Here is a 22,243-nt window from a genome sequence, read left to right on the forward strand (position 1 = left end):
TTCCATAGCACGTATACTACATTACACTATATTTTCACAGGGCATTTACAACGTAGGAAACTTACTACATTTCTCGTACATTTTAAGCCATTCGTTATACTGCACTCAGCATTTTTACCATTGAAATCGGTAAAAAATATTCTCACGAAACCTATACTTCATTGCACATTTTCTCTCGTCACATGCTTTCATACCTTCACATTTTTCCCTCCGCAAATGGTGCATTTTCCTTACTGACATTTTCCTGCTACACCTGACACTCATACTTTCACGAGATTCTTTATGCTCACAAGGTGACTTTATGGATGATTTATAGGACAAGAAAGGCACAGTCATTGTACGCAAAAACAATATGCCTAGAGGGTTTGCAGAAAGTAGGGCGGTTCCACCGACACCCACGCCATTGTCAGTAATAACGACGAGAGTTCACCATCTCGTAAAATTAACGCTGGGAAGTTGCCATGTCACATGAATCACTTCAAAATGAGACAAATCTTCCGCAAAAAAGAGGTATATATTTTTGTTCAGTGTACAAGGAAGTATGAAAAAGATATCTTAGATACATGTTACACTTTAAGTATAGGATTTATAGCTGTCACGAACAAATTATTGATGTAAATGATCAAGTGTTCTCTTTTCGGATTACCGTTGGAATTTTTATAAACGTTTTATCAGATATATTGCATTTGGGACATCTTAACACGAAAAATAAGATATTTCTTTGGCACTCGAAATATGCGCCTGTCAGTTTTGTTTCGTAAATTAAGAGCATAAAGGCCGTAAATTTCAATGATTGTAAGCACGTATTTTCATATATTATGTTACTGTTAACAGATTTATTATACGGAATGTTTAAAAATATCAGATTAATTTCAGACATATACATTTTATTGCATTCAATATTTTGTTGCAATATTTTACAAAGTCATGTATTCAGTTTGATTCCAGTAGTTTTCCTTTTCACATTCCCAATTGATTGGGGTTATAAAGTAATCTAATATTTAAAACTGCGTGTAACTTTAGATGATATATCTTGGTTGCAAAACCACGATGCACAAAAGGGAGGTAATCATAACATTCAAAATCTGAATTTCTGTTGAACTGCTGTCAAAGATAAATATGATTTTGATACAAATCTTTGACCAATGTATTTTTTTTACAAAATAGTCTAAATTTCATGCATTTGCCATGCAACGTTGGTAAATATTTTTTTCTAAAACTAACTTGAAATCCCTTCTTTAGTTGGACAACCTGGATAAACAATCAAAATTCATAACGAGTGCTCACTGGATATTAATTAAAATCCAGCGATCACCCAGCATGTAACGAGTGCTCACTGGATATGAATTAAAATCTAGCGAATACCCAGCATGTGACGAGTGTTCACTGTATATGAATTGAAATCCAGCAAATACCCAGCATGTGACGAGTGATCACTGGATATGGATTAAAATCCAGCGAATACCAATCACGTAACGAGTGTTCACTGGATATGAACTAAAATCCAGCGAATACACAGCATGTGACGAGTGATCACTGGATATGGATTAAAATCCAGCGAATACCAATCACGTAACGAGTGTTCACTGGATATGAACTAAAATCCAGCGAATACACAGCATGTGACAAGTGATCAATGGATATGAATTAAAATCCCGCGAATACCAATCACGTAACGAGTGTTCACTGGATATGAATTAAAATCCAGCGAATACACAGCATTCGACGAGTGATCACTGGATATGAATTAAAATCCAGCGAATACCAAGCATGCAACGAGTGTTCACTGGATATGAATTAAAATCCAGCGAATACACAGCATTCGACGAGTGATCACTGGATATGAATTAAAATCCAGCGAATACCAAGCATGCTACGAGTGTTCACTGGATATGAATTAAAATCCAGCGAATACACAACATTTATCGAGTGCTCATTGGATATTAATTAAAATCCAGCGAATACCAAACATGCAACGAGTGTTCACTGGATATGAATTAAAATCCAGCGAATACACAGCATGTGACGAGTGATCACTGGATATGAACTAAAATCCAGCGAATACCAAGCATGCAACGAGTGTTCACTGGATATGAATTAAAATCCAGCGAATACACAACATTTATCGAGTGCTCATTGGATATGAATTAAAATCCAGCGAAAACCAAGCATGCAACGAGTGTTCACTGGATATGAATTAAAATCCAGCGAATACACAGCATTTATCGAGTGCTCATTGGATATTAATTAAAAATAAGTGAATATCTAGACTATCTAGTGGATATGCATTATTTAGAACTAAATTAAACGTGTATTTTATGTTTGTTTTTTTTTTCTTCTAATAAAGTCAACCCTTTTAAATGGCCAAAGTTAGATCGACCGCCAGAGGCCATTAGGTCGAACCTTTTAAAAAGTGCGAAGAGCAATAGTTTCAAATGTTTAAGTTAACAAAACGTCAGTAAACAAGATGGTAATAGTTAGCTTGGCGACTCATGCTTGGCTTGCGTTAATAAGAAGAAAAATGCCAAAATCAAATTGGTTTCGGAAGTTTGATATTAAGTGGCTGAGCCTCATTAGTAAACATATAGGCTTAAACTTCCCCACTCCAATACACGATTTTGATATACCGTGTCGCATAATTAAAGACGCACCGAGTAACGTTAATCCTAAATTTGTTTTCATAAATAGGAAAAGGTCTATTTACATTGATTTCTAAAAACCTTTTTGTGAAAATATTGCAAATGCATGTTTAAAGAAGTAAACACCGGTAGTTGCATCAATAACATTTTTTTAGAATATAATTGTGCGTTCTAATTTATGTGTCATCTAATACTTAACACAATAAGATGCTAGTACAAATGCACAAGTTAAAACAAACTAAGATATCCTATTTTGATAAAAAGTGTTGTTATCTATAGATATCGTGGATGTCACGTGAGTGTTTACTAAAACAGGAAGTTTAAATTGAAATATTCGACTAGATGTGTCGTAAACGGGCTGAAAAACAAATATAGTGATCAAATTTGGAATTAATTAATTAGTTTTATTAGCGTAGTTTGTTGCCGCGAAATATTTAAATATTTGTGAACAGTGGAAGAGTGATATTTGGACGTTTAAACCGAGGATATAGATGTTAATGTGACAAAATTGACACTCCTTCACAGAATATGTAAACGTGAGTATTTGATCTATATACCCACTTCACTTTGCCCCAAGATTAAAAGTATTTACCCGGAGTGAAATACGAAATGCTGTCTAGAACTTTAAAGTTAATGTCACATTGCTGGGTTATCAGCAAAGTATCCTCTCACCCTCTCCCCGTCTCTTTCTTACATCAAACACTTCAGAGTGCATTTTTACCAAAAAAGAATCCCTAGTCCTATTACAGTCACACGCTGTTTACTGAATAAATGCATTCAAAACAGACAGGTTTCTTTATTTAAACTGAAAAAGTAACTTCAGCTGTTTAAGTGCAGATATATGTAAATATGAAAACAAGAGTTAAATCATTTTTATATGTATTGCATGAATTTGTGTGGAAGATTTTATAGTTCTACGTTTACGGAAAACTGATGAAATGATTGCTTAAATGAGGTCGTACGTCAAAAGAACACATTAATACCGGGTATGGCAACCTTGAGCACAGAGGACTGTCTGGCATCGTTGGCGCATAGTACCGACAAGTATGTTGATTTCGGCCTGTGGAATGTTGTTCCACTCCTGAATTAAAGATTGTGTTAGTTCATTGACGTTCGAGACAGTAGAATAGGGCGACGTCCAAATTATCCGACAGGTGTCCGGTAGGATTCAGACCTGGACTTTTGGCGGTCCAGTCAGTAATAAATGCAATGTTATTCGTCCTAGGAAATTCAAAGTATCTCTAGTTGCATGGCTTTTAGCATTATTCCGTTGAAACAGAGTGACATTGGAATTAATTAAAACAATGGGATGGCGTGCCTCGCAAGAATCTCATCTCGGTGGTGTTGGGCATTCAAATTCCCATCGATCACGACAAGTGCGTAATGCGTGCACAGACCAAGACGGAAACTCCATCCCCCAAAATACCTCTCTATAGTACACAAAAATCGACGGGCATTTCTTCAGCGGTGTACTCAAACCCTGCCATCACTTCTATGAACGGAAAATTTTGACTCGTTGGAGAAGAGAACTGCCTTAACCAGCGGTGGTGTGTTCGTGCCCAATTAACACAAATGATGCGGTGACGCGGAGTCATAACACAGCCAACGTAAGGACGACGTCCACGTAGACCACACTCGAGCAGACGATTGGTTTGGTCAGATATTCGGCTGAAATGTGTACCAGGGGTGTTAGTAGCAGTGGCAGTGGCAGTTTGGGAATGACTGCGTAAGTGGGTATTCATGATATAGCGGTTTTCTCAGGCGTCTTGACGCGTGGACATCCACTACTCGGCAAATCTTCCGTACGCCTTGTTGCTTGTAAACTTTGCCTAAGGGTTTTTAAGCATACCAATGGCACGTTCCCGTAAATTTGGTGCAATTTTAGGCATACCAAAAAGAAAGAAAAATGAATAAATTTCAGTTTTAACGTCTTTTCCTTACTGACAACAAAGTGAAAGTTTATAAAATCAGTCTGATTTTATAAACACGTATTATACTAGATGTGCGTGAAATTAGCCAGAGCAGCCAGAGTAGCCAGAGTTCAGCCAGAGTTTAGCCAGAGTAGCCAGAGTTTAGCCATAGTTCAGCCAGAGAAGTCAGAACTCTGGTTACTCTGGCTAGCCAGAGTAGCCAGAGTTCAGCCAGAGAAGTCATAACTCTGGTTACTCTGGCTGGACAGAGTAGCCAGAGTTCAGCCAGAGTAGCCAGAGTTCAGCAAGAAAAGCCAGAGTTTCTAGGATGTTAAAATATTCTGGCTACTCTAGTCAGCCATAGTATTCAGAATAGCCCGAGTCGCCTGGATTTTATTTGCTTTGGTTAGTCTGGCTGGCCAGAGTAGCCAGAGTTTCTAGGATTTTAAGAGTAGCCAGAGTAACCTGGTTCACAAAACATTTTCCGTCTTAGCTGAATTTGATTATGAAACTTAATATGTTATTTCTATCTAAATAGCATGCTTAAACTGAATTTCAAGTTAATTAATATTTTCAAGTGGCTATTTAGGATAGCCAGAGTAGCCAGAACTCTTGTTACTCTGGCTGACCGGCCAGAGTAGCCACAGTTCAACCAGAGTAGCCAGAAGTCAGCCAAAGTTCAGCCATAGAAGCAAGAGTTTCTAGGATTTTAACATGTTCTGACTACTCTGGTCAGCCAGAGTATCCGGAGAAGCCCGAGTCACCAGGATTTCATTTGCTCTGGTTACTTTGGCTGGCCAGAGTAGCCAGAGTTTGTAGGATTTTAACATGTTTTTGCAACTCTGGTCAGCCAGAGTAGCCAGAGTAACCAGGTCCCATGTTCACAAAAGTTTTTCAGTCTTAGCTGAATTTGATTATGAAATTTAATAATTGAGCCGTGCCATGAGAAAACAAACATAGTGGCTTTGCGACCAGCACGGATCCAGAACATGCTGCACATCCGCGCATTCTGGTCAGGATCCATGTTGTTCGCTTTTAAAGCGTATTGGACTTGGAGAATCTGTTAGCGAACAGCATGGATTCTGACGCTCAGGCTGGTCTGGATCCATTCTTGTCTCAAACCCACTATGTTGGTTTTCTCATGGCGCGACTCATATGTCATTTCGATCTAACTAGCATGTTTAAAACTGAATTTCAAGTTAATAACTATTTTCAAGTAGCTATTTAGAGTAGCCAGAACTCTGGTCGCTATGGCTGGTCAGAGTTTAGCCTGAGTAGCCAGAGTTCAGCCAGAGTAGCCAGAAACCTGGTTACTCTGACTCGCCAGAGTAGCCGAGTAACCAGGATGTCAGTTGCTCTGGCTACTTTGGCTAGCCAGAAACAGCCAGAATTTCCGAGATGTCTATTGGTTCTAGCTACCCAGGCTAGCCCGAATAGCCAGAGAAAATACTATTGCGAAATGACCCTTTTGGTTCTCTCAGGTTCGATTTTTTAGTGTTTTATATGTATCAAGTGATTCATAAAACGGACTTCAAAAACTTGTCTTATTTTTCAGACAGCAGCCAGAGTAGTCAGACGTTCTAGGATTTTAATATGTTCTAGCTACTCTGGTCAGCCGGAGTAGTCAGAGTGACCATGATTTCATTTGCTCTGGCTACTCTGGCTAGCCAGAACAGCCAGAATTTCCGAGATGGCCATTGGTACTTGCTACCCTGCTGATCAGAAATAGCCAAAGAAAATACAGTAAAACCTGTTGCCAGAGTAGCCAGAGTAATCAGAACTCTGGTTACTGTGGCTGACCAGGACAGTCTGTTTCATAATTGTTACATAGTCTGGCTACTCTGGCCAGCCAGAGTAACCAGATCTATGACTTCTTTGGCTGAACTCTGGCTGAACTCTGGCTACTCTGGCCAGCCAGAGTAACCAGAGTTATGACTTCTCTGGCTGAACTCTGGCTACTCTGGCTTTGGGTAAACTCTGGCTAATTTCACGCATATTTATACTAGTCCGTGCATGCACGAGGAAATTGAGTTCAACGTTTTCTTTTTCGTGTAATGCGTACAATAATTGGTGTTTTTCGCCCGAACATATGTAGGCCATTTCACATGTTGATTTCTTAATAACATTAAAAAATATGTATAGAAATAGGAAGTTTTTTTTGTTCTGTATACATATACAAAATTATTTTGCAATATTCAATACAAATTTAAATGTTTTCTTGTGCGTGTTGGAGTGGGGAGGAGGAGAGGTTACACTAACATCAAGAGTATACAAATTGCAAGGCCCATCAAAGACTACAGCACTGACAAAAAACAAGTTTCAAAAAATGGGCACTAGCTTGGAATAGTTAAAGTAAAACTGGAGGTTCAGAAATTCGAGGATAAAAATAATTTGCCTACCTATATGAAAAAATTAGAAATCTGCAATCAATTGAAATGCTTAACAGAGTTAATATGACGAAATAAAAACAAAAAACACCCAAACAATTATAAGTAATTATCAAAAATATGTATTTGTCTAGTGTTTTTATTTCTTTAAGTTTTGTTAAAAAAAATGTTAAGAGTTTCTATGGTCTCTAAAAAGCCCTACCCAGTCAATGCCAAAAAATAAACAAAGACTTATTTAGGCACCAGTTTTATAATTTACAATAATGTCAATGAGATTTATTATTTCTCATTCTTAAATCAAATAAGTTATTTTCTACACTCAGAAATGCAGCTTCTTTCCATTGGGTGTAAAAATTGTTTTCAGTATCCCGACCACCTCTAAATTTTTGGCACGACCCTAAATTTTTTATGGCCTTGGAGAATGTTTTTTTTTTCAACTTTTTTTTTTTTTAACAAAAAGTTGCAAAACGCACGTTTTATGCTTTATACATGGTCAGTGATGTTAGAAATTAACTTACTGATGCTCAAAAGGCATTACCCCTTCTCTGTATTCATTTTTATTTGACAAAAAAAAACAATTTCCGAAAAGTCTCATTTAATAAAGATTCCCCCCCCCCCCCCCCCCCCCCAAAAAAAAAAAAAAAAAAAATCCGAACTACATAGTATTACCCTAATTTTTTGAGCATGTTACCAGAAACAAAGAGTTTTTTCTTATCATTGTACATATATCATATTACGAGTCACAGCAAAGTAAAGGAAGAATATTCATTTTCATGTACCTTATGCAAACAAAATTAACATAATTTTAGCAGATGGCATGTCGGCATTAAAATGGAATTGGCAATTGGCAAAAGTACAATTGATATACAGTCTAATTCATATATAGAGGCATTCGAATGGACTGACTGGAAAATTATAACTACATGTAATTGTCATGATGAATCTAGCTCTTAAAAATGTTGAAAAATTCTGGGCCAGAAACTATAGAACGGTATCTCTGACCTTCAGAGTCTGTACGATAATCAAACAAATAATTGTAAGCAATGTTGAGTGTTTTAGATACCTTCTAACCCTAATCATAAACAGCAAGTAGTAGTAGACGGAGCAACCTCATGCATGATCCCAGTAGTGCCTGGGTTTCCACATTCTTCTGCTTCTACTCTACAGTAATGACTACGAGGGTCATTCAAGATATAATGACTAACGCGTGATTCCTAGAAGTTTCAACAAATTTCGTTATCAAGTAATTTTATTAGCCGCAACGTCGCGTTGACAACAGACAGTGACTGCGAAAAAGTGACCGTAGACCAGCAACGCAAAAAATAACTGAAAGTATCAAAAATGTTTTGTGTTCCACCTTCTTTAACTCAAGGAGTACTGTTGTACAAGTTCCCACACCGTCAACAAAAGTCAGTCACTGAAAAGTTTTATAGAGACAAAGTACCGAAAGCTGTTAAATGAAATACAAAAAAAAAAATACGTGCAAGGAATGGTCCGTGATCTCCAGCTGATCCATGACAACGTTGCGGCTCACAGAAGTGCTATCGTTCAAAAGTTCCTGAGAGATGAAAAAGTGGTACAAATCAATCATCTAAGTCCTTGTGACTTTTTCCTCTTTCTAAGTCTGAAAAAATGCTGGCTGGGCGCAAATGTTTATCAAAGAAAGCACATGGGAGTGGTATTTTTCAGTTACTTAAGACCATATCAATAGGTCACCTCATGGATTTCTTTGCTGCGGAAGGGCATGGGCGCTAGGGAAGGGCGAATACTTTGAAGAAATAGACTAGATTTGAAGTCTGTATGTCATTGTCTTTAGAATGGCTCTCGTACTTGATGCAATCCGTCATTTTCCCATCCAAACCGTCACGCATGACCATACAGATTTGAAGCAATTATTATATCAGAAAATGTTTTGGGGATATGATATGATATGATATGATATGATATACTCTAGTACAAAGAAGTGCTTTTATAAAGTGTAGAAACGATATTTTGACGCATGCGCGTGTTTAATTGTGCTAGAATAAGGATAAGAATGAACATGTGTATGTTTGTGTTCATCATATTATTTCTTCAAAACCAGTCCATCCGTCCGTCCGAATTTTTGTCGCACGTAGCTACAGTGTAGTTGCCTTAGAGTCATCAAACGTCATAGTGTCATTCAGCAAGTGAAGATGTCAGGACCTAATAGTTTGTCCGCATGTTTAGCAAAAGGTATTTGAGTTGGAGTCATCAAATATCATGATTATTGTTAAGCATGTGAAGTTGTGCAGATGTGGTTTCGTTTAGGATTTCAGCTATGGCCCTTGTCTGAGTGAAAATAATTATGTATGAAAGACCTAAAAATTTGTGTCGCACATACCTCAAAAATATTTTAGATAGACTCATGTAAGTTTGAAAAACAAATATGTAGTTAAGCATGTGAAGTTAGGCATTTGTGCATTATTTTTGGATTTACTTCCCCTCGCCCCAATTTCTTTTTCACTTTTCACTCTCATTTTCTTTCATCTTTCATGATGATGTTTTGTAGTACATGTATCCTTAACAGCACCAGCATCCTCCCCAACCCTCCACAGGTATCACAATCACAATAAAGATATAAAAGTTTATTTACATTGTCAGAGAAAACATATGATCGTATAGTTAAAGTAAATCAGAAAAAATGTCCTGGGATGTTGCAAAGACTTTTCAGTTTTACTTAAAGTTTTTAATAAAATTAATAGAGACTTTTGTCATTCTGATAAATTGCCCACATGAACCAGAGACCTTAGACGTATCGACACACGTTTCTCAAATAAAATGTACAATAGATTTAATCAGCTTTGATGGGTAAGTCCCCACTGGTGTCACACCAATACAGGGCGTAAATATATTGTACGATCATTAGGGAAGTCTGATAAGAACGCGTACTTAGGGAATGGTTTCTTTTGCATTTAATTAAACAAACACATTAAAACTTCAATTCAATTATAATGAGAAACATTTTACTATTAAACTTTCAGATTTAAAGAACGAGGACAATGTTCAAAATGGCAAGCACAACAAGAATTTTGGCATTCCTACTTATAGTTTTGGTAAGTACATGTTTCAAGACTACTTTTGCTTTTGCTTTTATTCATTTTTGTCAAGTTACCGTGAAAGTGTCTTTGAAAAAAACCCCAAACATTTCATTAGTACTGGTTACAAGATTTACATTTCAAGTCGCTTATGGCTTAGGAATGACTTTCCATAAGACATTAATAGAGTGTTTTTATTTAAAAAAACAAGCTTCAAATAACTTAATCTTTGTAAGAGACGTAAAACGCAAAACTGATTCTGGGATAATACATATATCATCATGGTCATGTACCTCATATTTGTTTTGTTCTATTTTTGTACATGGATGTACATGTTCATATAAGATTATGCCCTTTGTAACTCATTGATTCAGTTACGGAAAAGTTCTCTCTGATAGTGAAATTTACGATGACACGGCTGTAGTTTCCAACACACATATTTAGCAACTGACACATTTTCCATATAACCTGTCAAATTTAAAAAAAAAGTAATATTTTGGAAACATAATATACATGTCCATAATAGATCAACTTATCTATGCCGAGAGTGAAAGCAGTTGGTAATAATACAACCTCAACAACGTATGCTTCTGAATATACAAGCGTAACGGATTTTTCTGCAACAACCACTCCCAATGCACATGTAACGACAGCAGTAGAGGAGACGGTAACATACATTTTTCCAATATATACGCCCCGCCTCTTGCTAAATGATTTGCTTAACATACTAATATACATTCGTGAAATTCTGACTATATCTTGAACATATTTTTCTCCTAAATCTATCTGTTACATATATATGGCAATGGTTTATGAACATCTTCGCCTAACTTATATGCTTAAATTCTGACTATATCTTGAACATATTTTTTCACCTAAATCTATCTGTTACATATATATGGCAATGGTTTATGAACATCTTCGCCTAACTTATATGCGTTCGACTAAATCTATTTGTAGCTATACCGTCTTTAAGAAATAATACTAGTGACGGCTTTCAAGTTAAAAGGTGACTTCTCTGCGACACATCAAACGGTTTGAAATTCTACACTGTCACGTTGTTTTGCTTTTCTGCCTTATGTGGTCACGTATATCTTTTCATGCTGCCTTTAGATCTATTATAACATTTATGTTAAGAGACTATTCGTTCAGGGCAGTTACTTAATAATGCCTTCAGTAAACAGTTTATTGGAGAGGTCTATCAAGACTCTCCATAGTGTTGGCTTTCAAAATAGGAGGATTTAGGCTAATCTACTAATTTTTCGGCGTTAGATTTCCCTTTCTAGCGCAAATTACGGTGAGCCAGTCTAAAATGGCCCAATGCGCTTGCGCACAAGTAAGTTTTGAAATCCTCTAAGACGAAAATAATTGTTCCTTTAAAATAAAGAAATATAGTGTAATACGTACTATTGTTACAAATGTTGGAAACGGTTCAGTTATTGACAAAAAATATATATAGATAATATTTAATATTCTTTGTTCGCAGTATTCAAAGATATGCATATGTCTCTTGTTAAATGATAGGTTGTGCTATAGACGAAAAACAGTTTCCCTGTTGCAGGTCACTGTGACCTATTAGGGGTCATAGTCGCTGTGACCATGACCTAATGACCTCAGAATGAATAAGTCATCTTCAGGTTATGATCAGCCTCCGCCAATCCGAGGACTGTAGGCCCAAGCATTTCCTTGTTACTGAAATTCATTTCAAAATGTTCAAAAGCAACCACTGCAATAATTGTACACTGAACTTGGCCCTGGTGAAAGCTGCCAAATTAGCATCTTACCATTTCTGCGAGAACCTCATCTGACAGGCTTGGTTGTCAAATGCCCCGTTCGTTTGGGCCCAAGAAAAAAGCTTCCGAGAAGCTTTAGAAAAGCTTAGAAGAAAATCCCAATCGAATGGACGTCTGCCGGAAGTAAAAAAAAAATATCAGTCTTTTTTAAAATGTATTTTTCAGAAATTTTTATTGTTAATGTGCTATTTGAAAAAGAAATACTAAACATTTCATTTGTTCTAGTTTATTACTCAGTTTGTAAGTTTATATGTCGAATTGCCGCCTTGTTTTATCATGTGATTAACATCTCCGACTATCAGGTGGAAGACACAGAAGCTCGGAAGAACTCTTCTTATTCCGGCAGATCTTCCGAATGGGGCAAACGGACCCACCAGTTAAACAATAAATTCATTTAATTGAACGAAATACATTTTAACGTGATTCGATAACAATTGTTATCTATGTCTTAGATATAACTTTAAAAGGAGCAACACTTGACCTCTCCTAGGTTTCTTTTTTATAAGAAGCCTACTTGTTTGTCTTGCAGTGATACGTTTAATGGAGTTAAAGAAAAAAATACGCATGACCATAAGTAAACCCTAGGTAATAAATGAAAATACTTGACACTCAGTGACTGCATTATATTATCAATTATAGATCATTTAAAACAGAATGTAATTTTTGGAAAAGTATAAAGTAATCCATAAATATGCAAAATATTTACAGTAGCGTCATCTTGTCACCTTACCATTTTCAACAGCCTCCTATTTTCAATGGTACTGTGTTCATTGATCTATTTGGTGATAATTTCCTTCCATAACAATTTAACGTAATCTTCTATAAAAATAGTACTTGTATTTGACTTTAATTAATAGGAAACGTAAATGGCAAGAGTTGGATGTTAGCCGAGGCTCAGCATGTCACTACTGAATGGCGCTTTGTAAGACACATTATCTTTGGTTTTATGCATAGGCCTTTAATTATGATTCTTAAAGTGACTATTTGGTATCATATAAAAAATAGATATGATGGATTTGCATAGTAATCAAGGTATTTAAATTAGAAATTAATCCACTCTGGAAATTCAATTGTACTTTCACTAAAATACACACCCTGAAAGATATATAAGTGTGGATCTACATTACCACTGTTACGTTAACTTTCTTGCGCCATCATACCTAATATTGTTTTCAGTCCTTCTCCAGATCTACTTCTGATAAACGGAATTAAACCATCTCGACCTTTGATCACCTCGAGCACAAGTTCTAACAGATATTGTCCGTGTGGCAACATTTCAATTCAATGACATAGTTAACAGCAAAATGTTTTTATTTTTGTCTTGTCCTCAGAGCTGGGATGTTATATCATTATTGATAAATTGGCCAAATACTGCATTAGACGCCACCATCTTTTTGCGATAACTGTCGAATATACCAAACAAGAGGGTCTTTATGGCCCTAGGTCGCTCACCTGAGATACACTGCTTGCTTCATTAGTTTTGAAAGATAATTATGCCAGGAAAATGTCTGTAAAATTATTATAAAACAGTATATTTGTACAATCTATGTAAAGGGCCAGCAGTTTCTGTCTATGAATTTAAAATTGGGCCTGTGATTCCTGACAAAAGCATTTTTAAAGTTTGCAGGATACAAAGATAGGGAAAATAAAAATAATTTGAACAATCTTGGTAGAGAGTCACATAAGGGCCATTTATTTGAAACTATTAAAATTGGGCCAGCAGTTTCCTACAAGAAGATTTTTAAAGTTTCCAATATACCGGTATACATATAGGGGAAGTGACCACTGATCTTTGTGGCCATGTTTTTAGACGAATCGGAAAAAATGAACAATCTTGGTTGAGGGTCACACAAGAACCATTGTGTGAAATTATTTTAAAATCAGATAAGTGCTGTCATACAGACAGATTTTTAAAGTTTCAAATATATATAAATGTAGGGAAAAGTGACCACGCCCTCTGGTGGCCATGTTTTTTGAGAAATCAAAATTATTTGAACAATCCTGGTAGAGAGTCACACAATGGACATTTGTGTGAAATTATTTCGAAATCAAGACAGCTGTTTCATACAAGAAGATTTTTAAAATTTCCAATATATATATACATATAGGAAAAAGTGACCACGTCCCCTTGCGGCCATTTGTTTGACAAATCAGGATAATTCGAACAATCTTGTACGAAATTATTTCAAAATCGGACCAGCCGTTTAGGAGGAGATGTCGTTTAAAGATTTTTTCTATTTTTAGCCCTGGCGGCCCTTACGTGCAACCAAGCGGAACTATTTGAATAATTTTGGAAGGGGAACACCCGAAAAACATCCAGGCCAAGTTTCATGTACTTCCGCCAAATGGTTTCAGAAGAGATGTTTTTAAAGGAAAGTGTGGACGAAAAAATAAAAACAACGAAAAAAAAAAGCATTTGGGCAAAACATTGCGACAGTGGTTCTAGATCTCTATACAAGCAACACATACTTTAGTGATTGCCAAACACTATTTTCATTATCGTCTGTAAGGGTTTGAAATACTTCATCATATTAAAGCTGTTCTTTTACAAGTGAATTCATCTTGCAAACGATGGGTTAATGTGCCATTAAATTTCCATATCCATTCATCACTTGAATCATAGAGTTCTCTACATCCCTACGTCAAATTGCCCCCATTATCGCTGAACAGCTCTGATGGCCTCACTCTGCGACCCTAAGCCGTTTCAAAGCACATAAAAATTAGTCATTATCAATTTTATATGCAGTTTCAATATGTACAGCTCTCGTTGCCAAGCAAGTCAACAAAAGCTATAAATAAGTGATGTATGCGCCCTTAGTTTATCCTGGACACATAACCATCATTGGTAAATAAGACATGAATGAACAAACAAAAATAACAACGAAAAGGAATATAACTCTTTCATCATTGCAAAGTAGTTACAGTTTAGTTATTCAAAATATTATTTGAAACCTATTATACGAACAATATTATGCAAAGTCCTATTGCAAACAGGGGAGATTAGGCTATACTTAATTTTCTTTTCCCGTTTAAACATTTACCCGCATCAGTCATCAGAGACTTTTTTTTAGTTATTCATCAAGGATAATCTTGGAGGTTTGACTGTACAAGTTGTGTGTTAACCACGCGTTAAGGACATTCCGCAAATTTAAACTTCTATCAAAAATTGAAATTTTCGAAACAGTAAGGCCTAAGTTGTCTGCGGATCAGTAAAAATATATTAGTTGAAAAGTGCCTTCATTCACCAAAAAAAAAAAAAATAAATAAATAAATAAACGAGTATATCTAAACTGTAAATATATTTAGCAGCACGATCAGTGGTTGTCTCGGAATAATGAATGTTGCGAAGGATGCGGAAATATAAGGGCCGATGTTTCACGAGTGTCTCGAAAGGTATTTGCATATATCGGGATAAAACAAATATTACGAACTTCAAGGCTAATTAAAGTTTGCAGGAATATACAATTACGTATGTGTGTAAATGTTACATTTAGCAATATTTTAGTACTTATCGCGGAAAGTGCCGAAAATTCCGTTTTCATCAAAAGAACTGAAATGAGCATTTTCCGTGAAATAAGCAGCGCATAATATTTTTCAATTCCAGTGTAATAAATTAAGCCTTTATTTTTGGACAGTCCCTAGAGGAAATTTTGCTAAACCTAGTTCACACTGCATCTGAGACGTTTCTTGCAATTTCTAGGTATTTTGGTGCACCATGCACAGAAAAAATCTTTCTGACACCTTGTACTACTTTTCTGTACGCTCAAAATTGCAGCATGCATTTAACATATTTGAAAACTGATTTTGAATTAAGTTTAGTTCTATTCAGTAAGATAATTCTTCTAATGATTTTAAAATTGTTCATTTGAACTAGCTTTTTCCCGTTCATGAATATTTATGATATTAATTAAAAAGGCTCTATAAATGCTACCGAAAATTCAGAAAATTACAGGTAAATATCTACTTTGTTTATTTCTGAATTTTGCAGTTTTACTTCTTTACAGCTTTGTTCGGCTCTTGCAAACTGTGCTGTTTGGTGCTATGGGACAGTTGCATTTGAATGTTTTGGTTCACTATTTTGTTACCTTTTACATGAAGGTCATTCTATATTCAAGATGGCAGAAATTCCTTAAATTGTAAAATCGTCTGCTGATTTGATCGTCTTCATAAAATGATAATGGTTGTTGCTACTCATTCAACCAAAGCCGGGGTTTTCTTTGACAAAACCACTCAGAAATCTTAACAGTTTCGGTTTGGTATTACTGGACAACCATTGATTGATTGTTCGACCTAAATAACGCAGGAATTAATATGTGAAATAATTAATGAGCTTGCGCGGACGATATATTATTTTAAATATGTAAAAAAAAGTTAGACAAAAAGACAATGTTTGATAAACAAATAATCTGCTTTTTGCTTGAAATCTCTCACCTTTCTGTTCTCTGGCAACATTTCTGGAAAGCGCTAGCACTTCTACACTGTTTTTGTACTCGAAGTGTCAAGTTGCATGTCATGCCGTGAATTCCCAGTCCAATATTACAACTTTGTATGTTCGCAGTAGCGAACTGTGGCAAGTCTATATCTGCATGTAGTTCTCGTGTGGCTATCGGTGTGTAACATTATCGTGTTTGCATTAACCGTTAATTATAGGCTATAGCGTTTATTTTTATCCATCGGTATTCAAGAAATTAGAAGTGTTAAAGACCCACCAATACTTAGTGGTCCACTTTTTCCTCTCACATTAACTTGGTGCAAATAATCGTGCATACTACTACATTCATTGAATAATATATTTAGACATTAAATACATTGTCTTAACCCTATATCTGTAACTGTCAAATTGTAACTAGATACTTGTTATTTCTCATTTCTTCATATAAAATGTATAATTACCATCATGGAAATACAAAACATTACAGTTATTTTGTGGTGTGTCTTAAAGGTAACTTAACAATAGCCACTACTGACCTTGACATTTTATAGGGAAAAAAACAAGTATATACAACTATCAAAAGATACTAAGTATTTAGAATTGAAGCTCAAATAAGAGCTGGCACTCTTAGTGACTAACACCCCCGAAGTCACGAAGTGTGACCAAAAATGCTACAGTTGTCTGTGCAAAATATGCCAGCATAGTTTAGGTATGACTCATTTTGCGACCAGATTAAACAAGTTCTCCGAAGATAACCTTGACCTTGGAGCTAGGGTCTGGGTTTTGAGCATGACACACCAGCTAATAACAGCTGACAAGTAATTTCTGATGAATGGCAGTTATTGACCGCACAAGAAAGATACAATGTTAAGTCTAACAGTGATTTTGACCTTGAAGCTAAGGGTCTTGGGCTTGTGTCTGACACGTCATTTCAATAGAGGGAACATTTATGCCATGTAATTTTAAAATGGAAGAGTTATGGAACGGACAAGAAACACACTATGTAAACTGTTAACCTCTAAATGTGACCTTGACCTTAGAGCTAGTGGTCTGTTTGTTTTCTCGTTATAGGGAATATTTATGCCAAGTAATTTCGAAATTCTTTGATGAATGACGTAGTGACGAATCGGACATGAAACAAACTCTATTACAACACACAATTGGAATTTCGTAGGAATGAAACTCACTCGGTTAACCTTCGTCTTTTGTCTTCTTTCGTGTAAGGTTAACTTTTCTGTTTTGTTTCATTCCGTTCTGTTTCTAGTTGCATAACATATTTTATTATGTCATATATGTGACATAATTATATGTACAGACATATGTAGATTTTGAATGTAATTTTCTGCATAATATTTTAATTGTATACTGTACCATATATTGATATATGTCACAGATATAACTGTAGAGACAGGTGTAATATGTAGTAGTGTTGTTTTTTCATGTATGTAAATGTGTATATTATATACCGATAACAAATTTCTATTTCTCAAGAAAGTATTACAGAACTTTGATAATGTCAGAAATATCTAGGAGTGTTTATTGCCACGAGTGTCAAGTCATTTTTAACAAGTTACAATCGAGTAAATTTATGCATTAATATTTTGCAGTACATGCTGGAAACTAGTCCAATATTTATTGAAACAATAACAACAACAAAAACGTTTACAACATTTTGATATTTAAATAGTGGCACGCATATTATTATTAGTGCAAATGTCAGAGGACAGAATTTTCTCATAGTTATTTCTGACCTTCTCCTTAACAATATTTCTAATTCCAATCTAAAAAGATATTTTACATAGTAAAATGTTCACCATTGTTTCGCTATATCCTGTATTATGTAAATTGTATGTCATCATGGGTTTTGTAACCTATATGAAAGTAATAAAGTTATCTATCTATCTACCTATTAAACTTTGACTTGACTTCTAAGTGTAAATTTGATCTTGGAGCTAGGTGTCTGGGTCTTGATCGTAACACATTGCCTCATTATGGTAAACATTTATGCCAAGTTGTTTCAAAATCCCTTCATGGATAACAGAGTTATATACCGGACACGAAAAAGATCCTAATAACCTATGACTTCTAAGTATGACCATGACCTTGGAGCAAGGGATCTGGGTCTTGCGCATGACACATTGTCTGATTATAGTTACCATTTATGCTAAGGTATTTCAAAATCCCTTCATCGATGGCAGAAATATGGACCGGGCACAAAAACAGATCCTGTTAACATTTGAACTCTAAGTCTGACCTTGACCTTGGAGCTAGGGATCTGAGTCTGGCCCATGACACGTCGTGTCATAAAGATAAACTTTTATGCTAAGTAATTTCAAAACTTCTTGATGAATGGCAAAGTTACGAACTGGACTCGAAACAAACACTATTAACGTTTGACTTCTAAGTGTGATCTTGATCTTGTAGCTAGGGGTCTGATTATTACACACGAAACGTCGTCTCATTCAGGTTAATGTTTATGCCAAACTATTTCAAAGTTCCTTCATGGATGGCAGAGTTACAGTCCGGACAAGAATTTACAAAATTACAGCCGGACGGACGGACGGACAAGGCGAAATTAGTATGCCCACCTTCGAGGCATAAAAAATCAAAGAACATACTGTAGTGAAAATAAGAAGTTATTTGCTGAAACATCGTTAAAAGATGTAAGGATGTTTTTGATAAATTACACCTAAAATTATCAACTGCTTTTGTAAATAGATATATACTTATTAGTCCCCTACTGGTTGAAAACCAGTTTTGGGGACTATAGGAATGCACTTTTCCGTCATTCCGTCATTCCGTCCATCCGCAATTTCGTGTCCGGTCCATAACTCTTTTATCCATGAAGGGATTTTATTATTACTTGGCACAAATGTTCCCCATGATGAGACGACGTGTCATGTGCAAAATCCGGACCCCTAGCTTAAAGGTCAAGGTCACAATTGGAGGTCAAAGGTCAACAGGGCTTTTTTCCTGTCCGGTCCATAACTCTCCCATCCATGAAGGGATTTTAATATCACTTGGCACAATTGTACCTCATAATTAGAAGATGTGTCATGTACAACTTTCAGACCCCTAGCTCAAAGGTCAAGGTCACACTTAGTAGTCAAATGTTAACATGGCATGAACAGGGTCTGTTTCGTGTCCGGTCCATAACTCTTTCATCCATGAAGGGATTTTATTATTACTTGACACAAATGTTCCCCATGATGTGACGACATGTCATGCGCAAAACCCACACCCCTAACTCAAAGGCCAAGGTCACAATTGGAGGTCAAAGGTCAACAGGGTTTTTTTTCCTGTCCGGTCCATAACTCTCTCATCCATGAAGAGATTTTAATATCAATTGGCAAAATTGTACCTCATAATAAGACGATGTGTCGCGCACAACTTTCAGACCCCTAGCTCAAAGGTCAAGGTCACACTTAGTAGTCAGATGTTAACATGGCATGAACAGGGTCTGTTTCGTGTCCGGTCCATAACTCTGTCATTCATTAAGGGATTTCAATATTACTTGGCACAGATGTTCTCCATGATGAGACAACGTGTCATGCGCAAATCCCGGAGCCCTTGCTCAAAGGTCAAGGTCATACTTAGAGGTCAAAGGTCTAATTCAAGAATGACTTTGTCTGGAGCATTTCTTCTTTATGCACGGAGGGATTTTAATGTAACTTGGCACAAATGTTCACCACCATGAGACAAATTGTCTTGCGCCAGAACCAGGTCGCTAGGTCTAAGGTCAAGGTCATACTTAGAGGTCAAAGGTCAAATTCAAGAATGACTTTGTCCAGAGCATTTCTTGTTCTTGCATGGAGAGATTTTGATGTAACTTGGCACAAATGTTCACCACCATGAGGCATACTTTTTTTAGAATTACGTCCCTTTGTTGTTACTATAAATAGATTACATTGTAACTTTTTAATTACTGGCCGTAGGGAAAAATCGAGACCACTTTTCTGTGGTACAACATGCATGTTACATCCAATATTTAGGTGTATTTTGATCTATCTCTACCTGGTAAAGATTTTCTTGTGGACTTACATTTTATAGATTTTTTTTTTTTTTTTTTTTTAGGAATTATTTCACTTTGTTGTTACTATAAATAACTTTATGATAACTTCTTGTATAATAGGCCAGAAAAATTTCAAATGAAAACAACTGTACGTTTTTATATATGCAAATTTTAATCCAAGTGCTTTGTTATATTATATTGTATATATAGTACAATATTGTTTATACATCATTCACAGATACCAGTTTATTATGTTATACTGCAGTAGAGAAAATTAGGTGCCTTCCAGTAGGGGACTTTGTATTGCTTGGCAATACTTCATTCGCTTGTTAACTTAATAATATATATATAATTAACAAAATCTGAAAAGTGGATCCCTCGGAAGCACTGATGACAAGGCTAATAGTGAATATTGCAGACTCAGTTTGATTGAGGCCGCATCAACTGTAGTTGGTTTATTTTGTACACTAGTCAGCATTTGCTAAAGTATAAATCCAGCACGATAACTCAAATGATAACATGTTTGATAATTATGATTTTTCTTCATTAAAACGTTCCAATACAGAAAATATTTTTGTATAACATTACAGTATGCACTTAACTTCTATCATTGACAACCTTTTTGAGTTCAACGATGCATGAGAACCATAAGAATCAAACAATAATACAAACATGCTGTCGTTTAAATTATCGTGTGGGAGTATTACATGTATCTAGATAATTTGCAATCATGCTTTGCACGGAATGTCACGGATCAGAGGGATAGACTGGCTATATTCATCACTACAACCCGGCAAACTGTATGAAATCTAAAGTGGTAGTATAATCATGGCATGCGAGATATTAGTGAAGGAATGAACCGGTATCAAATGTAAAATGACCACGTCCGTGAACTGCTTGTGCGTGAAATTGATTTATAATGACACGTTTTATTATATGGACTGGACTGACACGCTAAAAGGAATAGGCAGAAAAAATTGACTTGTGTGTCTACTAAAAATAACATTTATTTATTACACAAGAGAACATGAATTCCTATATTTTTCCGTCCTACATAGCTTATGTCAACACACTTATTTGTTTCAGACTACCCTGACAAGAACATCAGTAGCTACAACTAAAGAACCACAATCATCATCAGCAACAACGGCAATTCCAATAAGTATGTTTTATGAGGTTTTAATATGCGCCTAAATATATAGTATATAAAATGTCCAACTTAGTTTATTGTATGTAATATATAGCCCAAGAAAAGATTCGTCATATTACCAATGAATTATCAGTATATCCTTACCTTCGGAAACACGGGCAAGTCTGTGGTTTTGTATTAGAAAAAAAGCAGTAATCTTTTGCAAATTTACAGATTGAATATTTCTTAGACTGAGTAATTAGTTTATTTCGTTTTGTTGGGTCAACACATTTTAGGTCAAACAGCAACTTTCCTGCTTTTATTGTAAGAGAAATACCCTTAGTGATCTACCCCACGGGCTGACACCTAGTATTACCAGTCGGCTGGATAAATTGTTCACATGAACGCATTGTACATTCCTGGCGGCTGTTGCAATTAGACCTTTACAACGGACACGGACAATGTATACGTACTATGTACTATGGTCAAAATCTAGATTTCTCAAAACATGAAAATTGTAACTCATAATCAATACACAAATCCACAGGGATTTGTTTTTTTTTGTTTAAAATATAGCATACAAATGTTTTCGCCTAATTATCAAGGCACAGCATATCTTTATAACTCTTGGCAGTGCCATCCACTGATCCAACAGCGTTGTAGGTAGCATTTCATTTTAGCTATTGAATGTTCAACTGTTACTCGACACTTACGTACAAGAGCCTCTAATTGACCCATTGGTCTCTACACGCTCGTTGTTTGTTGATGGATATGTCACAGCCTCGCTTGACAATATTAGATAACACGATTATATTTTCGTATATCTATTTGTACATATTCCTTAGATAATAATTTAAGGACAAACTTAGGTGCCGAGGGGTGACT

At 35.8% G+C, this 22,243-nt stretch overlaps 1 long non-coding RNA gene across 2 annotated transcripts; it reads left to right on the forward strand.

Moving 5' to 3' along the window:
- The first annotated feature begins 561 nt into the window (after window positions 1-561).
- LOC128553700 (uncharacterized) lies at window positions 562-21,391 on the forward strand. 2 transcript variants are annotated; one of them, XR_008369414.1, is made up of 5 exons: window positions 562-795; window positions 2,919-3,175; window positions 9,939-10,010; window positions 10,519-10,659; window positions 21,316-21,391. It is a non-coding gene; the product is annotated as an uncharacterized LOC128553700 (long non-coding RNA). The 2 variants fall into 2 exon arrangements; XR_008369413.1 differs by lacking the exon at window positions 562-795 and having other exon boundaries at window positions 2,555-3,175.
- The last annotated feature ends 852 nt before the right edge of the window (window positions 21,392-22,243 follow it).

The sequence above is a fragment of the Mercenaria mercenaria genome, unplaced genomic scaffold (assembly GCF_021730395.1).
Source record: "Mercenaria mercenaria strain notata unplaced genomic scaffold, MADL_Memer_1 contig_4215, whole genome shotgun sequence".
NCBI lineage: Eukaryota > Metazoa > Mollusca > Bivalvia > Venerida > Veneridae > Mercenaria > Mercenaria mercenaria.